Here is a 17,239-nt window from a genome sequence, read left to right on the forward strand (position 1 = left end):
GAGGGAGAGAGGGGGATGAGGGGCAGGAGAGGGGGATGAGGGGGAGAGGGGGATGAGGGGGAGAGGGGGATGAGGGAGAGGGGGGTGAGGGGAATGAGGGGGATGAGGGAGAGAGGGGGATGAGAGAAAGGAGGGGGAGAGGGAAAGTGAGGGGAGAGAGAAAGAATATGAAATGAGAATGAATTGTGGATTTAGGTAAAGTTATCAAAAGCTGGTGAATCTGGTTAAGAGTAACTGCAAACTTAAAGTAATAAAATGCTAGATAACCCTGAAAACTGTTGTTAAGTTTGAAGTGACTTCACAAGACAAATAAGTTTAAAAATAAAGAGCATTATGCAAGCAAACCACAAGGAAACAAACTAACCCAAGTTGAACATTTTACCAAACTGACCTACATTCTCAGAATGTCAACGTATTAGAGGGACTGGGAGGGGGAAGCAAGAGAGGGAGGGAGGGGAAGGGGGAGGGGAAGAGGGGGGGGGAGGGAAGGGGGAGGGGAAGAGGGGGAAGGGAGGAGGGAGAGAGAACTGAAGGAGGGCAGGGGTGTGAAATCCGAAATGAACAATGCAATGGGTAAACTCGAGCTGGATCACACTGACAGAAAAGTTATGACGGGTATGATTGGCACAAATGTTGACATTTGAAAATGGGCTCCATTATTTAATAGCATTATAGCAGTATTGATTTCCTATGGTTAGGTCCAAGAATGCCATTGTGTTTACAAAATGCATGCTACAGCCTGGGGTGTGGCTCAGTGCCAGAGCAATGGCCTAGGAGGTTCGAGGTTCTGGATTTCTACCCCATATCACCAAAAATGAGAAAAGAAGGGAAAGGAAAAAGGGAGGGATGGAGGGAGGAAAGGGGACAGGAAGAAGGGAGGAATTAATTCATGGGAAAATATTTAAAATACATAAGGGCAGATGTTTTAATATCTAATAGTGTAGTCCCCTTCTCCCCCTTCACCCTCGCCGTGTGTGTGTGTGTGTGTGTGTGTGTGTGTGTGTGTGTGTGTGTGCATACGTGCACGTGCTCGTGCTAATGTGGTATGTATCAACAAAGAAAAACAAAGCACTATGTCTAGTTTGAAAGCTGTCCCTATCCATCGAGACAGAGACAGACAAGAATGTAAATGTTCATTACCAACACTGAAGATGATACAAATAAATGGGAAGATTTTCTGTGCTGGTGGGAATAATGAATGTTGTTAAAATGCCAAAATGACAATTTTCATAGAAAAAGAATCAATCCTGAAATTCATAGGGAACCACAAGACTCCAAATAAATAGCACAATCTAGGGCAAAAATAAAAAGCTGGAGGCATTACACTACCTGATATTAAAATACACTATGAATCTATAGTAATCCAAACAGCCCAGCACTGGTATAAAGATACAAAGAACACAAAGAACAATGGAACAGAACAGAGGGTGCAGAAGAAATCCATACACCTTCAGACAACTAAACTGGAATAATGAGCTCACGCAGCAGGGAAGGATGGTCTCTTCACGAGGCACAGACTGAAATCCATGTGCAGGAGAAGGAAGGACACATGTCACACCATCTACAAAAGCTTATTCTAATAGAGTAAGATTTAAACATAAGACCTGGACGTTTAAAACTAGTAGAAGAAAATACAGGGTGAAAGTTCCTTGACATTGGCTTGGGAACTTAAGTTTAGGATATGCCCCAAATTGCATAAGGCGATACACACAAGTAGACAAATAAGGTTATGTTATGTTTAAGAGGCTTCCACACAGCAGAAGACATAACCAACAAAATGAAGATGTCACCCAGGGGAATACAAGGAAATGTTTGCAAACCATGTATCTGAACAGGTTAATTATCCAAACTCTACAAAGAATTTAATGACATGAAAAAAAAAAAAAAAACATCTTTTAAAAAGGGCCAGTGGGCTAGGCATGGTGGCACAAACCTTGAATCCTAGCACTGGGGAGGCAGAAGCAGGTGGATCTCTATGAGGTTCAAGGCCAGACAGGTTTGCATAGCAATTTCCAGGCCAGCCAGGACTACACAGCAGGCAGGGGCTCAGCCTCGGTCCCCAGCACCCACTTGATGGTTTACAACCATCCATAAATAAAGATCTGTTGCTCTCTTCTGGCGCCCTCCATGGGCTCATGTGGCGCACTCAAATAGACACACACACACACACACACACACACACACACACACACACACACACTAAACTTAAACAAACAAGAGTCTCCTGGGCTCCACGGAGAAGGCATGTTCCTGCCCAGGGCCATGACGGACCGAGCGGGGCCAAGAGACCCACACACAGGCCCGCCCTGGGCTTCGAGGAGAAAACATGGGCCTGCCCGTAGCCTCAAGGGGGGCGCTATTGTGATGAGCAAATGTACAGGTGTGTTATGGAGGGGGAAAGAGAGGGAGAGAGACAGAGACAGAGAGAATAGTTCATGTCTGGTGGACAGAGGCATATCCGAAGAGGTGAAAGCAATGAGGAGCGGCCGAGGTGGGTGGCTTGATTGTCACCCACGGTCATGGTGATGTCTGGGTCTGTGCTGTTGCAGGGCCCATGTCTATGTTCTTGGCCCTAAAGTAGCCATGGTCTATGTTGGTGTTCAAGGCACCAAAGGCCAAGAAGGTAGGGCTGTACAGAGTTGGCCCCGCCCCTCACTGGTTGCAACCCTAGGGAGAACTGGTCCTGCCCCTCATCAGCTGAAGCTCTCAGGAGAGAGTGTCTCATACATCACCTGGGCAGCACAATACAGCTGACCCTGTTCGAAGGGACATGGGTGAGCTGGTCCTGAAGGTATAAGAATGGAAGAACAGAGCCAGGCGGTGGTGGAGCACACCTTTAACCCCAGCACTCTGGAGGCAGAGGCAGGTGGATCTTTGTGAGTTCGAGGCCAGCCTGGTCTATAGAGTGAGATCCAGGAAAGGTGCAAAGCTACACAGAGAAACCCTGTCTGGAAAAACAAAAACAAAACAAACAAACAAACCAAAAACAAGTGCAAGGCCCTGGGTTTGAGCCTCAGTTCCAAACACCCTCCCCCTCCCCCAAAAAAAACAAAAACAAAACAAAACAAAAAACAAAAAGAGAATGGAAGAAAAAAAAAAAAAGAATGGAAGAACAGGTTATGTCCCCCTCATTTGCCATGTAGTAGCATGGGTGAGGGGAAGATTCCCTCTTCCCCTTGCCCCCTGCCACCTGTAGCAGGTGGGGGACCTGACCCAACCCCTCACCAGCCACAGCACTCAGGAGATTAGGCTCTGATCCTCACCCTGGCAGCACAGTAGAGTTGACCTGTAGACAGGAGCATGGGTGAACCAGCCCTGAGGATGTGAGAGGGGCATAGCTGGTACCACCTCCCTTGTCTGTGGTGTATTGGGGGTGTGGGTGGGGGGAAAGATGCCCTCCCCCCTTGCCCCTACCACCTCCAGATGGCGAGGGAGCTGATCCTCCCCTTTATCAGCTGCAGCACTTGGGAAAGTGGACCCTGCACCTCATCTGGGCAGCACAGGAGAGCTGACCCTATTGACAGGGTGCAGGTGAATCACCCCAAGAACATGAGCATGGGAGATCTGGCCCCGCCCCTCATCTGCCATATGGTGGTATGGGTGGGGAGAGATGCCCCTGCCCTACTGCTCACTGCCTGTAGCAAGTAGAAAAGCTGGCCCTGAGATCATAAGAGCAGGAGAGCTGTCCCTGCCCTCACCAGCTGAAGCACTTGGGGTGCACCTCCACTTGGGCAACACAGTAGAGCTGGCCCTGAAGGTGTTGGTATGGGAGAGCTGATCCCAAAGGTATGAAAGCAGGAGAACTGGCCCCACCCCTTGCTCGTTGCTGCAAGGGGTGAATGAGCCAGGGCAGTGCTTGGTGAGCTGACCAACTACCCAGGCCCAGAACCAGGGTTATGTGTTGGCCCACCCCAACATCCACCCCATCTGAGATTTGCTGGAGCATGTTAAGTGGCCAGTCCTGCAGACACAAAGCTGAAGGATCTCCATGACACAGGACAACAACAGGATATCCAAGAGGAGTCCCAGTGAGGACCCAACATCGATAGTGTCGAAGAAACCAGAGGCCTCGAACCAGACCAATGAGTCTTTGCAATGAACACCTGAACATAAAGATATATGGACAAAGGGTTTACTGTGTGGCTCACTGTGTCACACTGCAGCTTTCATGAAGAGATTTTTTTTTCTCTTATATTTTACTTTATTTTATTTTGTGGGGGGGGGAGGTTGCAAGGGCAGAGGGTGGATATGAATGGACAGAAAATAAATGGGAACAAGATGCATGATGTGAAAGACACAAAATAAAAAGTAAAAAAAAAAAACAAAAAAAAACAAAAATAAAAAACCACCAAAAGCAGAATGGCCTTATGACCAAGTAATAAGCACTATTGACAACAGCCAGGAGATGTGACTTCCCACCCACATACTGGTATGTCCACTGGCTGAGGAACAGGTGAAGGAAAAGAAATGTACACACATAGAAAAATTTTCTCCAGCCTTAAGAAGAGAAGGGCATCTTGTCATTTGTGTCAACACGGAGGAACCTAAAGGGGAGTACACCAAGTGAAGTGGACCAGGACCGTAAATACAGATACTACACAATGTCACAAAGATGTGGGATCTGAATCAGTCTGAATAAATTCAGGAGCAAAGCACAGAAAACTGGTTTCCAGGGCTGGGGCTCAGGGAGCAGAGCAAAGAACAGAGTTTCAGTCAGTTAGGGCAAGTTCAAGGGGATTTATTGAACACCCTGGTGTCCACCATTTAGGATGTACTTAGCTTGTGGCTCAGTGGTTAAAGGTTAAGGATTAGGGCTGTTCTTCCAAAGGACCTGGATTCAATTCCCAGCACCCACAAAGAGGCTCACAGTGGTCATAACTCTAGTTCCAGAGGATCCAATGCTCTCTTCTGGCTTCCATGGACACTCCATTCATGGGGTTCAGAGACATATGAGCAAACAAAACAGCCAAACCCATATGACAAAAGACTAAATAAGGATGTACAGTAGTATATTTGAAGATTGTGAAGAGAAGGATAGTAAACCGGGTGGTGGTGGTGCATGTCTTTAGTCCCAGCACTCAGATGGTAGAGGGAGGCAGATCTCTGTGAGTTTGAGGCCAGCCTTGTCTGACAGGCAAGGCTACATGGAAAAACCCTATCTTGAAAACAATAAGAAAAAAAGATAGTAAATGTTCTAACCATATGCACCCATGAAAATTAAGTACATGAGGTAATGTATAAGTTAATTACCCTGATTTAATTATCTCATAAATAAATGTACATATACTTAAATATCATATATATTATAACTAGGTATAGTTTTTGATTTTGTGTTTTAAGGCAGGGTAGTGCTAAGTAGATGAGGCTGCCCTTGAACTCACGATTCTTCTGCTTCAGCTTCCTGAGTGTTGGGATTACAGGTCTGTGCCACCACATCCAGCCTAAATCAGATAATACTTTGTGTTTATTTGTTGTTTATGGTGGATGTGGGGCTCGAACCTAGAACTTTGCACATGCTAGGCAAGAGTTCTACCATTGAGCTATGTCCCCAATCCAGTAGCTCTTTTTAAAAAATTTTATGTGCATGAGTGCCTTTGTGTACATATGTGATTCACATGCCTGCAGTGCTGGCCGGTGCTAGAAGAGGGGCATCAGGTCCCCTGGGGTCCCCTGGAGTCACGGGTGGTTGTAAAACATCATATATCCTCTGCAAAAGTGTCGAGCATCTCTCCAGCCCCCAAAATGTGAACCTGTAGCTAGAGCTTTTCAAAACATAAAAAGGGAATTAGTGCTGCAGTCTATACTGTTGTAAATGTTTTTAATCTAACTATAAAATGCCCCAGTTGGGATGTTAGGATTGATTTTTACCTTCTTGTACTTAGACCTAAGGATTCTGGAGGCAAGAATCTAAGTTGTCTTTTGGGAACAGCAGAAGGAGAATTCTAACCCAGGACAGTTTTAATTGCTGCAGTGGTGTTACTCGGGGCGGGGCGGGGGGGGGGGGGGGAGAAGGAAGGGGGGATTTATGCTACGACCTGAGCTCCCTGGAAGCATGGCTAGATATTCTTGAAATGAGAACTGGAACAGAAAGTGGTTTGAGCTTAGTGTGGTACTGCCATTCACATCATCACTGTGTGCTTCTGCTCTCTTAAGAACCTCGGGCAAGCAACACTGGCCACAGCTGTTTCCTGGTAGATATGCAAAGCAGCCGCAGGCCCCGTCTATGGAGACAACAGAGTGTGTGTGTGAAAGTCGGAGCTGACGGCCCTCCCTGCCTCTATCTGGCCTTCCAATAATTCCAGCTTCTAGCACCATTGAAGGAGGTGGCCCCACGATAAAATCCCTGGGGTGAGGGGCTGGAGAGACAATTCCGAGGTTAAGAACACTTGCTACACTCTTCTAGAGACCCTGGGTTCAAGTCCCAGCACCCACATGGTGGTTCATAATCTACTGTAACTCCAGTCCCAGGAGATCCAAAGCCTTCTTCCGGCCTGAGTGGACACAGCACACATGTGGTACACACACAGACATACATGCAGGCCAAACACCCACACACATAAAATTAAAAGAAGTTTTTCAAGCCCTGGGCTAAGAGGTCAACCCACTGGAGAATACAGAGATACCATGTTCTTCCCTTCCCTGGCTTATTCTCATTGGGGGTCTACAAGCTTCATCTTCTCTGTAACTTCTGTCCTTCACTCTGTCCTTCCAGGCTATTGTTTGGATGTTGAACGCCCCTCGACAGCCCGCTTGTTGAAGGCCTGTTCTTCAGAGTGTTACTACTTAGAGATACTATGAACCTTTAAGAAGAGATCTTGGGGCTGGTGAGGTGGCTCAGTAGTTAAGACTGCTCTTCCAAACGACCCAAGTTTGGTTCCCAGCACCCACACAGGGCCACTCACAATCACCTCTAACTCCATTTCTAGTATATATCCCAAACCCTCTTCTGGCCTCCAAGGGTACCCATATACACGTGGCATACAGACACACAGACATAATAAAAATTAAAAAAAGATGAGAACAGTCTTGTGTGAGGCCCTTAGGTCACTGGGGGTTATGCCCCTGAAGTGAGTGGGATGGTCCTAGTTCCTTCTCTGGCTGCTTGGTCATGAGGTGAGAAGCTTGCTCCTTACAATAACCTCTAGAGGCCTAAGCAATAGCTCCATCGGGTCATGTAGTTCTGACTCCAAAAACTGTGAACCAAAATACACCTTTCCTGCTTCTAAGTTAGTTAGCTCGGGTATTTCATGACAGGACAGGAAGCCAAGTGACACACACTGCTGCTCCTCCTCACAAAAGAACCCTAACATCATTTCTGTAACCAACAATCCTGGCTTACAGGGTCCCACCACACCGGGGGCCCAGGCCCCTCTGAATTCCCCTTGGGAAGATACCTGTCATGCAGTCTCCAGATACCTGTCCAGGGGGACCGCTCAGCTCATGGAGAAAGAAACAAGTGTCTTGTGGTCTTGAGCCTAAGCCCCCTCTCCAAGGCAGCTTAAGTTTCCCCAGCCGCAGCATCTAATTCAGTCACAAGCGTCATGAAGGGTCCCACCCCTCTAGACCCTCAGCAGAATTTCACTCTGTCTCCGCATGCATAGTCCTTGCTCTTACAAGCCCGCCAGAGGATTCTATTGTCTTGAACTCAGGGTGTGCGGAACACAGACATTCAGCCGCTCAGCTATTCTCAGGGCTGTTTTTGCTCTGTAAGGACGCAAAGTGGTTTTTGAAGTGTCTCTTGTTTGTCACCGGGTTCTGCAGCTAGGAGGGAGCAGGCTTTGGTGAGCAGAGGAGAGAAAGCAGTGCCTTTGTGCTTCCCTGTGATTGCTCTGCCAGAGAGTGGCATCCCAGGGGAGCTGTCTAACAGCAGACAGCATGGCTAACAGGAAGCGGGCAGCAACGCGGTTTTTAGCAATAATGATCAAACAGTCTTTGAATTCCCCCCTTTATCCCTGAAATGCCTGGTGTCGCCTCGGATCTATTCATTCCCGCTTATTCATCTGGAGCGAGTCATCTCTACGGATCTGTACACACAAGTCACAGGGCTCTGAGGACATCGCTTGAGACAAAAGCTCCTAGGCTTAGAGGGAGGGCCAGAAAGATAAACAGTCACTCCAAAGACTAAGGAGCTCTTTAAAAACCAACAAAAGAGGAAAGAGCAATATGAAACATCTCCTCTAAAGGGCCTTTGGTTTTTGAGGATGGCCCCCTGTAGCCCTCTTAACATTTTTTACCACGGCCATCTCTGACTCTTCCATCCTCTTTGTCCCACTGTTATCCTTTGGCATTGATTCCCTCCATTAATTATCCATTAGAGCTCCAGGATGATCTACATCTCCTGTCTCCTCTGCTCCCGTCACCTATGAGCATCACCATCCCCAGAAACGTCCTATGCCCTTGGATGCCCTGTTCTCAGAGGGCCTTTCTCCATGTTCCCTGGGCGTGGACTGAAGACCAGCAGCTCCACTGCTGTCCAGACCTACTGAATCCAAAGTCTCTGGGCTGGAAGGATCTGCATTCTAGAACCGTGTATGATGGCCCTGAAATCTCGGCACTTGGGAGGAAGAGACAGAAGGATCACCCTTGAGTCTGAGGTCACCAGGGCTATACAGAAAGACCTCAAAAGGGTGAGCGGTGGGAGGTGAGTGAGGGGCATGGCTCATGCTTACTGGGCAAGCATTAGGACCTGAGTTCTAATCCCCAGCACCCACATGAAAACTGAACATGGAGATGGACGTCTGTAACCCCAGTGCTAAGAAACACAGAGAGCATCCTGGAGGCTCATGGGCCAGCCAGTCCAGCTGAAGCAAGTGAGTTCCAGGCTCAGGGGGAGACCCTGCCTCAAAAAACAAAGGAAGACACTCACCATCACCCTCTGGCTTCAATATGCTTACACTTGGGCTCAAGCACCCCAGCCCACTATCCCCACATCTATATTCTAACAAACTCCCAGGTGACTCTTGAGCTCCCTAGAGACTGAAAATCACTGTTGATACCAGCTGTCCCTCTCTGTGCCGACTCTGGATTTGTCTTCCTCTGTCCATTCACCAAATTCATTGCCTAGGGCTCTGACCTAGGCCTCAGGTTTCCTTGTGTTCTTTTCTCCAATGAACTCAGTCACCAAAGACCAAGTTGGTGTCTATTTTCACATAGATGAGTCTACACCAGATATTCTCAAGAGTGTGTGTCTCCATGTCTGGCCTCTTCTCTGAGCCCCTGGGATATTTGGTTGCTTTCTGGATCTTTCTAACAAAATATTACATGGCTTTCTAAACTGTAATGAACTCAGCATCTCCTAGCCCACTCTGCATCTGTGTTGACAATCTGGATTTCATGGTGGTACTGGCAACCACCTGGCCTCTGCCATCCCAGGAGCCAACACCTCCCACCACCTTCAAGTTTTGAAGGTCACAGACGACAGCTCATAGTGTGAGGCCTGATGCTCAGATGAGAGCCATCACAGTCCTCTTTAAGGATGTGGGACCCCCTCACAAATTTATTTCTCACAGTCTTTGTAAAAGATCTGTCTTTCTCGACAGTCCCAGTGTGGGTGAACTGGTCCAAGCCTGCTCTTACTCCCAAGATCTCCCTAAGGCTCCGATTTTCTTCCTCCACACTAAGTCAACATCTGTCTGTCATTTCCCATCCACTGGGGCGAACCTTCTTTCAGCTCACATTTCAGTCAAACAAGGGCACCACCGGAGACCCTTCCAGCTCCGCACCGCAGCATGAAAGGAGGACCTTTCACTTAATGCATGCCAGCAAGCCCAGCCTGATCCAACTTTATCTTCTTCCCTCTGTCACCCCATCACCCCACACCCTGGGAGCCTGCTCCCACACACGTTCTCAGGGTTTCTGCCTATGTAAATTACAGAACTCGGTAGCTCTTCGGAATGCAGTGGATGACCTAGTCACAGGATAAATCTTGGGTGGTATGGGGCTTTCCTCTGAGCCAAACTGCTTCCATGCTCAGGAGTGTGACTCAGCCTGCTCACCAGAGACCATCAGTTAGTCTGGCTGACTATTGACTTTCTCTCTTGGCAGTCAGGGGCGGGGAGGTCATGGGACCCTCACCTGAGTATCCAGATGTGTCTCCCAACCAGCTGTATGCAATTCTTTCCTAACTGTACACGCCCTCTAGTTCTCTGGGAAGGGTCTAGAACAATTGTTCTCAAACTGTGGGTCTCAACCCTTTTGGGAGTCGAATGACCCTTTTTGCATAGGGGTTACCTAAGACCATCAGAAAACACAGAATGTACGTTATGATTCATAGCAGCAGCAAACTTACAGCTATTAAGGTCCAACGAGGATAATTTTATGGTTGGGGATCACAACACGAGGAACTGCATTAAAGGGTCATAGCATTAGGAAGATTGAGAGCCGCCGGGCTAGAGTCTATAGGTGAGGAGGATGAAGTGAGGGGACTCTACCCACACAACCATAGGGGAGTCATCATGCATGCTGGGTGTAGACCTTCTTCTATTGTGACTGCTGTGGGGTCTCTCAGGCTTCTGTCTGTCCCCTCACCCACTGCTCTCTGTTAATAAGCTTAAAAAACTAATCACCCAGGGGGTGGTGGCATGCCTTTAGTCAGAGGAGGCAGAGGCAGGTGGATCTCTGTGAGTTCGAGGCCAGCTTGGCCTATAGAGCAAGATCCAGGACAGCCAGGGCTACACAGAGAAACCCTGTCTCAAAAAGCAAAAATTAAATAAACTAACTAGTTCCGCAGAGCAAACTATGGTAGCATTTCATATTTGTTTATTGCTGGGATAGGAAGAGGAGTAGGTAGGCATTGTTTACATCTCACCAAAGGAAGGGATTAGTAACACCTTGTATCTCAGTTTCGGGACCTGCCGAGATTTGAGTCTAGTGACATGATGAGCCACAAAAAGGGCTCTCCTCACTCCCTGGGGAGGGTGAGCATGGTCAGTAACCTCCTCGGTGGAGAACAAGATCATTAATTTGAGCAACACAGGGTTAATCTCCAAGCCCTGCTGGGTTGAGAGTAGAGAGGTCACTTCAGCTTGAGCAAAGGGGTCAAATCCCCTGAGGGTGAAAACGGGGACTTTTGTCACTGGTAAAGAATGCATTAGAATGTAGGGGTTCTACGTCCCACCCCAACTTCCAGATGTCATCTGTCCCAGTAACTGTTCTTGCTTTAACAGTGGACAGCAAGGCGACCCGCCTGGCCAGTTGCAGGGGTCCTCTATCCAGCTGTTAGCAATCTCTGCCCTAGGGAACACAGGACACTCCCTCTCCAAGGTGCACATAGAAAGTGTCCTAGGAGCCAGGCGGCGGTGGCGCACGCCTTTAATCCCAGCACTCGGGAGGCAGAGCCAGGCGGATCTCTGTGAGTTCGAGGCCAGCCTGGGCTACCGAGTGAGTTCCAGGAAAGGCGCAAAGCTACACAGAGAAAGCCTGTCTTGAAAAACAACCAAAAAAACAAAAAACAAAAACAAAAAAATGTCCTAGGTCTTAACTAGTGCTTAAGCTGGGAATTTAATCCCTGAGGCCCATGTTTTTCCAGCAACATCAGAACCAACTGACAAGCATGGTTATGTGTGTTAGTGTCTGAAAATGTTTGAAAGTCTTGCATAGTTACTTTGTGTGTGTGTGTGTGTGTGTGTGTGTGTGTGTGTGTGTGTGTGTCTGTATGTGGTGTATGTATGTGTATGTGTGGGAGGTGTTGCCTGCACATGTGTGCACATGGAGGCCCGAGGTTGACTAGATATTTCCTCTAGATGTGTGTTCATTCAATCAACTCAGGAGTGAATGGAAGGGCCGAGAGGAAACATCTCCAGTCCCCCCACAACACTGGCTATTTGTTGCCTTGAGACTCAGATAGAAACCTTGGCCCTAGCTTTCTGATTAGAATAGATACTGCTCTCTCAGGCCTCCAGCTGGCCAATTGCACACCTCTGAGCCTTTCAGTTTCCTCTTGCCAATGGTAATCTCTTTCCTTGTCTCTGTTTCACTGTATAGCATATGTATGTATATATCTATACATATCTTAGTTCAGTGTGTATATTTCTTGTTTCTCTGGAGAAGTCTAACAATGAACAAATACTCTCCTCCAAGTCCCCTCAATTCTGCCTTAACTGCCACATCACTAAGAATCAGCACCATTGCTAGTAACCTCCTCCCAAGTCCCTTTGGAGGACATCTTGTCCAAAACTTGGTATCTCAAAGAGACCCCAATTCAATGACTCAATACTGATGTCAGCCCTCTTGTGCTATTACTGGTCCTGGAAGTGAAGTCAAGGTTGAGACATGCTCAGAGTAGTTATGCTCACTGAGACACCCACTGGGTAACAATGATGTCCCTCTGCAGCTTTCTGAAAGTAGAGAAGTCGAGAGAAAATTTGTACACCCCATGAACTTCAAGGATCCTGGCTCTATTTCTATCCTTCTGTCCTCTGAAGTATTTTAAGACATGGTTTCTCAGTATAGCTCTGGCTGTCCTGGAGCTTATTCTGTAGACCAGGCTGATTTCAAACTCAGAGGTCCACCTGCCTCTGCCTCCCAAATGCTCAAATTAAAGGCGATCACCACCACCACCCAGCTTAACCATCCTTTGTCTTTTTAAGATTTAAGATTTATTGATTTATCAAAATGAAAGTTTTGCCACCTGTATTTCTGTGTACCATGTGCAGGCAAGGAGACCATGGAGGCCAGAAGAGGAGTGCCCCCACTCAGATCCCCTGGAACTAAAATTACAGATGCTTTTGAGTGGCTGTGGGGATGCCAGGTCCTCTGAAGATCAGCCAGTGCTCTGAACTGCTGAGCCGCCATCTCTCCAGCCCTTCTGACTTTGTGTGGACTGTTTTGTATGAGTTACTATAAGAATCACAACATTTTCTCCTCTCAATCTTCCCGTAATTGCACCCATCTACCCACCCACACTCACAGACTGCCGAGAGCTCTCAGACATACTTCAGAAGGTGAATAGGCTATGGAGGACCCATCCATTCATAAGATTGACAGTGTTAATGTAGTTGACAGCTTTAAGAGAATTTGATGGGCAAGAAAGATCAGATAAGCCCCAGCTAACACTTCATGTTAAGTACCAAGGGAGGGAGGGAGGGAACCATTCCAGTAATTATACCCTTAAAAGGAGTGTTCCAGGGTCACTGAGACAGCTCAGTCAGTAAAGGCATTTGCCACCCAAACCTAAGGACCAGAGTTCTATCCTCAGAGCCATAGTTACAGGAGAGAACCAACTCATGAAAGTTGTCCTCTGATCTCAATATTCACATTCCTGCACATTCATCATCATCATCATCATCATCATCATTAGTGTTCCCAGGGCTGCTCTTTAAAAGGACCTGAGTTCAGATCCCAGCACCCACTTGGCAACTCACAACCACCTGTAACTCTAGTTCCAGGAGCTCTAATACTTTCTTCTGGCCTTCAAAAGAACCTGCATTCATAAATGCACATACACACAAACATGGACATACATGCATAAAATAATTTTTTTTAATTTTTATTTTTGAGACAGGGTTTCTCTGTGTAGCTTTGAAGCCTGTTCTGGATCTCACTCTGTAGACCAGGCTGGCCTCAAACTCACAGAGATCTGCCTAGCTCTGCTTCCCGAGTGCTGGGATTAAAGGCGTGTGCCACCACTACCCGGCAAAATAAATATTTTTAAAAATATATATTTTAAAGTGTTCTCTCTCTCTCTCTCTCTCTCTCTCTCTCTCTCTTTTATTTTTATTTTTATTTTTTGGTTTTTCGAGACAGGGTTTCTCTGTGTAGCTTTGCGCCTTTCCTGGAACTCAGGCTATAGCCTGGGCTAGCCTTGAACTCACAGAGATCTGCCTGGCTCTATCTCCCAGTGCTGGGATTAAAGGCATGCACCACTGCCGCCCGGCTAGAATACAGGGTATAGTAAAAGTCTGCAGAATTCTTTTCTAAGATAAAATTATCATAGAAAGCCTCAGAGGTTCTGCTTCTATGGAAAGAAGCAGGGCTGTGCTATTGGCTACTGAGGCTGCTAAATGCTCACTGATCCACCAAGTCTAGGTAAATTCGTACCTATATATCTATATTATATATCAGCCATATTTCAGAGTCATATTGGGCTGGCCTCAGGAGACCAAGATGGAGTATGTCAAAATAACTCTAATATTTTAACAGTAGTTAACTATTCCTGGAAGGAGGCATTATTCAGTGCTCTCCCAACGTTTAAGAAAGGTGTCGGAGATGGGATCTGACTCCAAAACTTGTACTCATAACTACAGAGCAACCCTGTCTCCCAAAATGTTAGGAACAGGTAATCCCTAGGGAAACATTTGCAATAAAGACAGTGCACAGGGGTGGAGAGATGGCTCAGAGGTTAAGAGCACAGGCTGCTCTTCCAGAGGTCCTGAGTTCAATTCCCAGCAACCACAACCATCTATAATGAGATCTGGTGCCCTCTTCTGGCACGCAGGCATGCATGCAGGCAGAACACTGCATAATAAATAAATAAATCTTAAAAAAAAAAAAAAAAAAGACTGTGCACAGTAAAGAAACATCCAAGACCTGGACTACCAGTTCAATAAGGATGGTGGCCACTTGGCCAGGAGCCCAGCACTGAACAGTGGTAGTCACGCTACCTTCTACATAGAACGAGGCAGGAGCTGAGGAGGACCCCCTTCCTAGGCCAAACTTTAGTCAGCTCCTCTGAGAGCACCTGCTGCTAGGCCTCCTTTTTGGCCTGCTACCCTTGGCCTGCTAAATCCAGTTCAACAAGAATCCTCCCACCCTTGATGCCTAACCAGGTCCCTTGTGTTTATTTTCCACCCACTGACCCCCCACCATTTGGCTTGTCAGATACAAAGCCCAGCCCACCCCACTGTATTCGCAGCCGACCAAACCTAACTTTAGTCATCCTGGGAGAGTGGTCGCTGCCTCCTTACGTTTCTCTGAAAGGGCCCAGGTTAAGCCCGAGAGCCCCCAGCACAACCACATCCTCTCATCCTCAAAGCCCTCCCATTTGACATCAATGAGTGATGGGTGAGAGGGAGAGATGGCTCAGTGCTGATATGTGCACATACCATTCTTGCAGAAGACCCGAGTTCAGTTCCCAGCACCCATGTCAGGTGGTTCACATCCACTTACTATTCTAGCTCCTGGGGACCCAACACCCTCTTCTGGCCTCCATCATCACCTACATCCACACACACACACACACACACACACACACACACACACACACACATCAATAGAAATAAAATCTTTAAGCTGATGGCTGAGTACAAAACCTCTCTCTCCTTTCTCAGTCTAGGACCCGTTAAAATTGAGAGACAGACACTCTGAAAAAGAATGAAATATTGACAGCAGTACAAAAATAAGAATGGCTGCCCCTCTACACCCTAGGCATCGGAAGAGCTCCCTGAGTCAGAAAGCTTTAAAATGAGAGTGACGACCACCCGAGAAAACCTGGGCTCCGTTCTGACCCTGGTCTATTTTCTGTTGCTATATTAAAATACCCGAGGCAGGTTAACATACAGAGAGAGGAGCTGTTCATGTGAGTTCACCGTTTGGAAAGCTCAAATCTGAAGTCCAAGATCAATCCACCCAGCAGGTCAGCCTCTGGTAGGTGCTATCTGGCTACACCACAACATAGTAAACGGCAGGTAGATATGTGAGAAGGAGCGAGCACATGGCGTGATATGAAGCTGGAGAAATTCTTAGATGGAGCTTGCTCTCTGTAGCTTTTGGGGGCACAAATCAGAGTTCTGAGAGAATCCCACTCCCTTCTTCTAAGTGTGGTTCCCTAATGGCCTTGTGGTCTCCCACTGGGCCCCTCTTCGGGGTCTTACACCACCTATCATACCCTGGAGGCAAGTTTCCAACACATGAGCTCAGCAACACACTGAACCCATATTCAGACCACAGCAAGTGGAGTTCTAGAGGACCCAGTGATGACTTCTCATTATAAACGTATTTAATCAGTGTACTATACAGGTAAACTGTAAAGTGGGCCTCAAACAAAAGGTTGGTTTCACATTTACTATATAGCCCAGGCTAGCCTTGAACACATGGCTATCTTCCTGAATCAGCCTCTCAAGTACTGCCTTCATGCTCAGCTGTACACGGTCAATTTTCTGTTATATGTATTTTAATACAAAACAATAAAACCAGGCAGTGGTGGTGCATGTCTTTGATCCCGGGCAGGTGGATCTCTGTGAGTTTCAGGCTGGCCTGGTCTACAAAGTGAATTCTAGGATAGCCAGAGCTACACAGAGAAATCTTGTTTTGAAAAATCAAACAAAACAAAACACAAACAAACAAACAAAAGCCCTGGTTTTATTTTTGAGAAAGGGTTTCCAGCCCTGTTAGTGGGGCTTCAAACTCCCTGTTAGTCAGGGATGACCTTGAACTCCTGATCCTCCAGCTTTCCACCTTCAAAGTGCTGAAGTCATAAGTATGTACAAGTACCTTTCTTTTATGTGGTACTGGGAATGGTTCATGGTAGGCAAGCAATCTAATTGAGCTCCATCTCCAGCCCTGGTCACACATTTGAAAGGGTAAAATGTTACGTTGTGCGTGCTCTTCTACAAGAAAAATCATCTACATGTTCACTGAGGAAATATATATATATTGTGTGTGTACATTTATGCAAGGCATCAACATGTCTCTATATTTGCATGTGTCTGTATATTCAACAACCTTATTTCCTGGAGGCAATATTGACAGCATTTGTGAGATACCTATCCCTTGCAACTTCAGCTTACAGCTTCAGTGTTGATGGTTGATAGGCAAGGGGCCTCAGTCTTATAAGCTAGGGTGAAGCCTGCTGTAGTTCCATGCAGGAGCAGAACTATGAGGTGATGTAACGTCATGGAAACCGAGACAGCAAAGCAACAATGAATGCATTTTGCTGCAGGGATACAGGCAAAGGAACCTGAAGTGATGTAATGTTTGCATACACAGCACATAGGAAAAGTGTTCAAAAACCTCTTTGTTCTGCTGCTGACTCTGGGGCAGGTGCTGGCACATGCTGAGGAAAATGAGCCATGGGACAGGCTGAGGCTCCAGGACAGAAGCGACAAGCAAATAAACAGACCTGCTGTTGGCCTGAGTCAAGGGTCAGCTCTCAGGAGCCACTCCGTGACCACTGGGCTTGGAGCAAGAATTCAAAACATCTTTCTCTAAAGAGAGAGAGAGAAGCAGCTTTCCATAAACTCTCCCTAAGTGTGAGACTCCTCTCCTTCTGGTGTGGCTGGCTGGCTGGCTGGCCTCCCACTTA

General features: G+C 47.1%; 1 protein-coding gene across 1 annotated transcript in view; it reads right to left on the reverse strand.

Moving 5' to 3' along the window:
• The window catches only part of Extl3 (exostosin like glycosyltransferase 3), a 92,947-nt gene that overhangs the window by 59,051 nt on the left and 16,657 nt on the right, over positions 1 to 17,239 (reverse strand). The gene's annotated exons all lie outside the window — the stretch shown is intronic.

This window comes from Onychomys torridus, chromosome 9, assembly GCF_903995425.1.
Source record: "Onychomys torridus chromosome 9, mOncTor1.1, whole genome shotgun sequence".
NCBI classification, from domain to species: domain Eukaryota; kingdom Metazoa; phylum Chordata; class Mammalia; order Rodentia; family Cricetidae; genus Onychomys; species Onychomys torridus.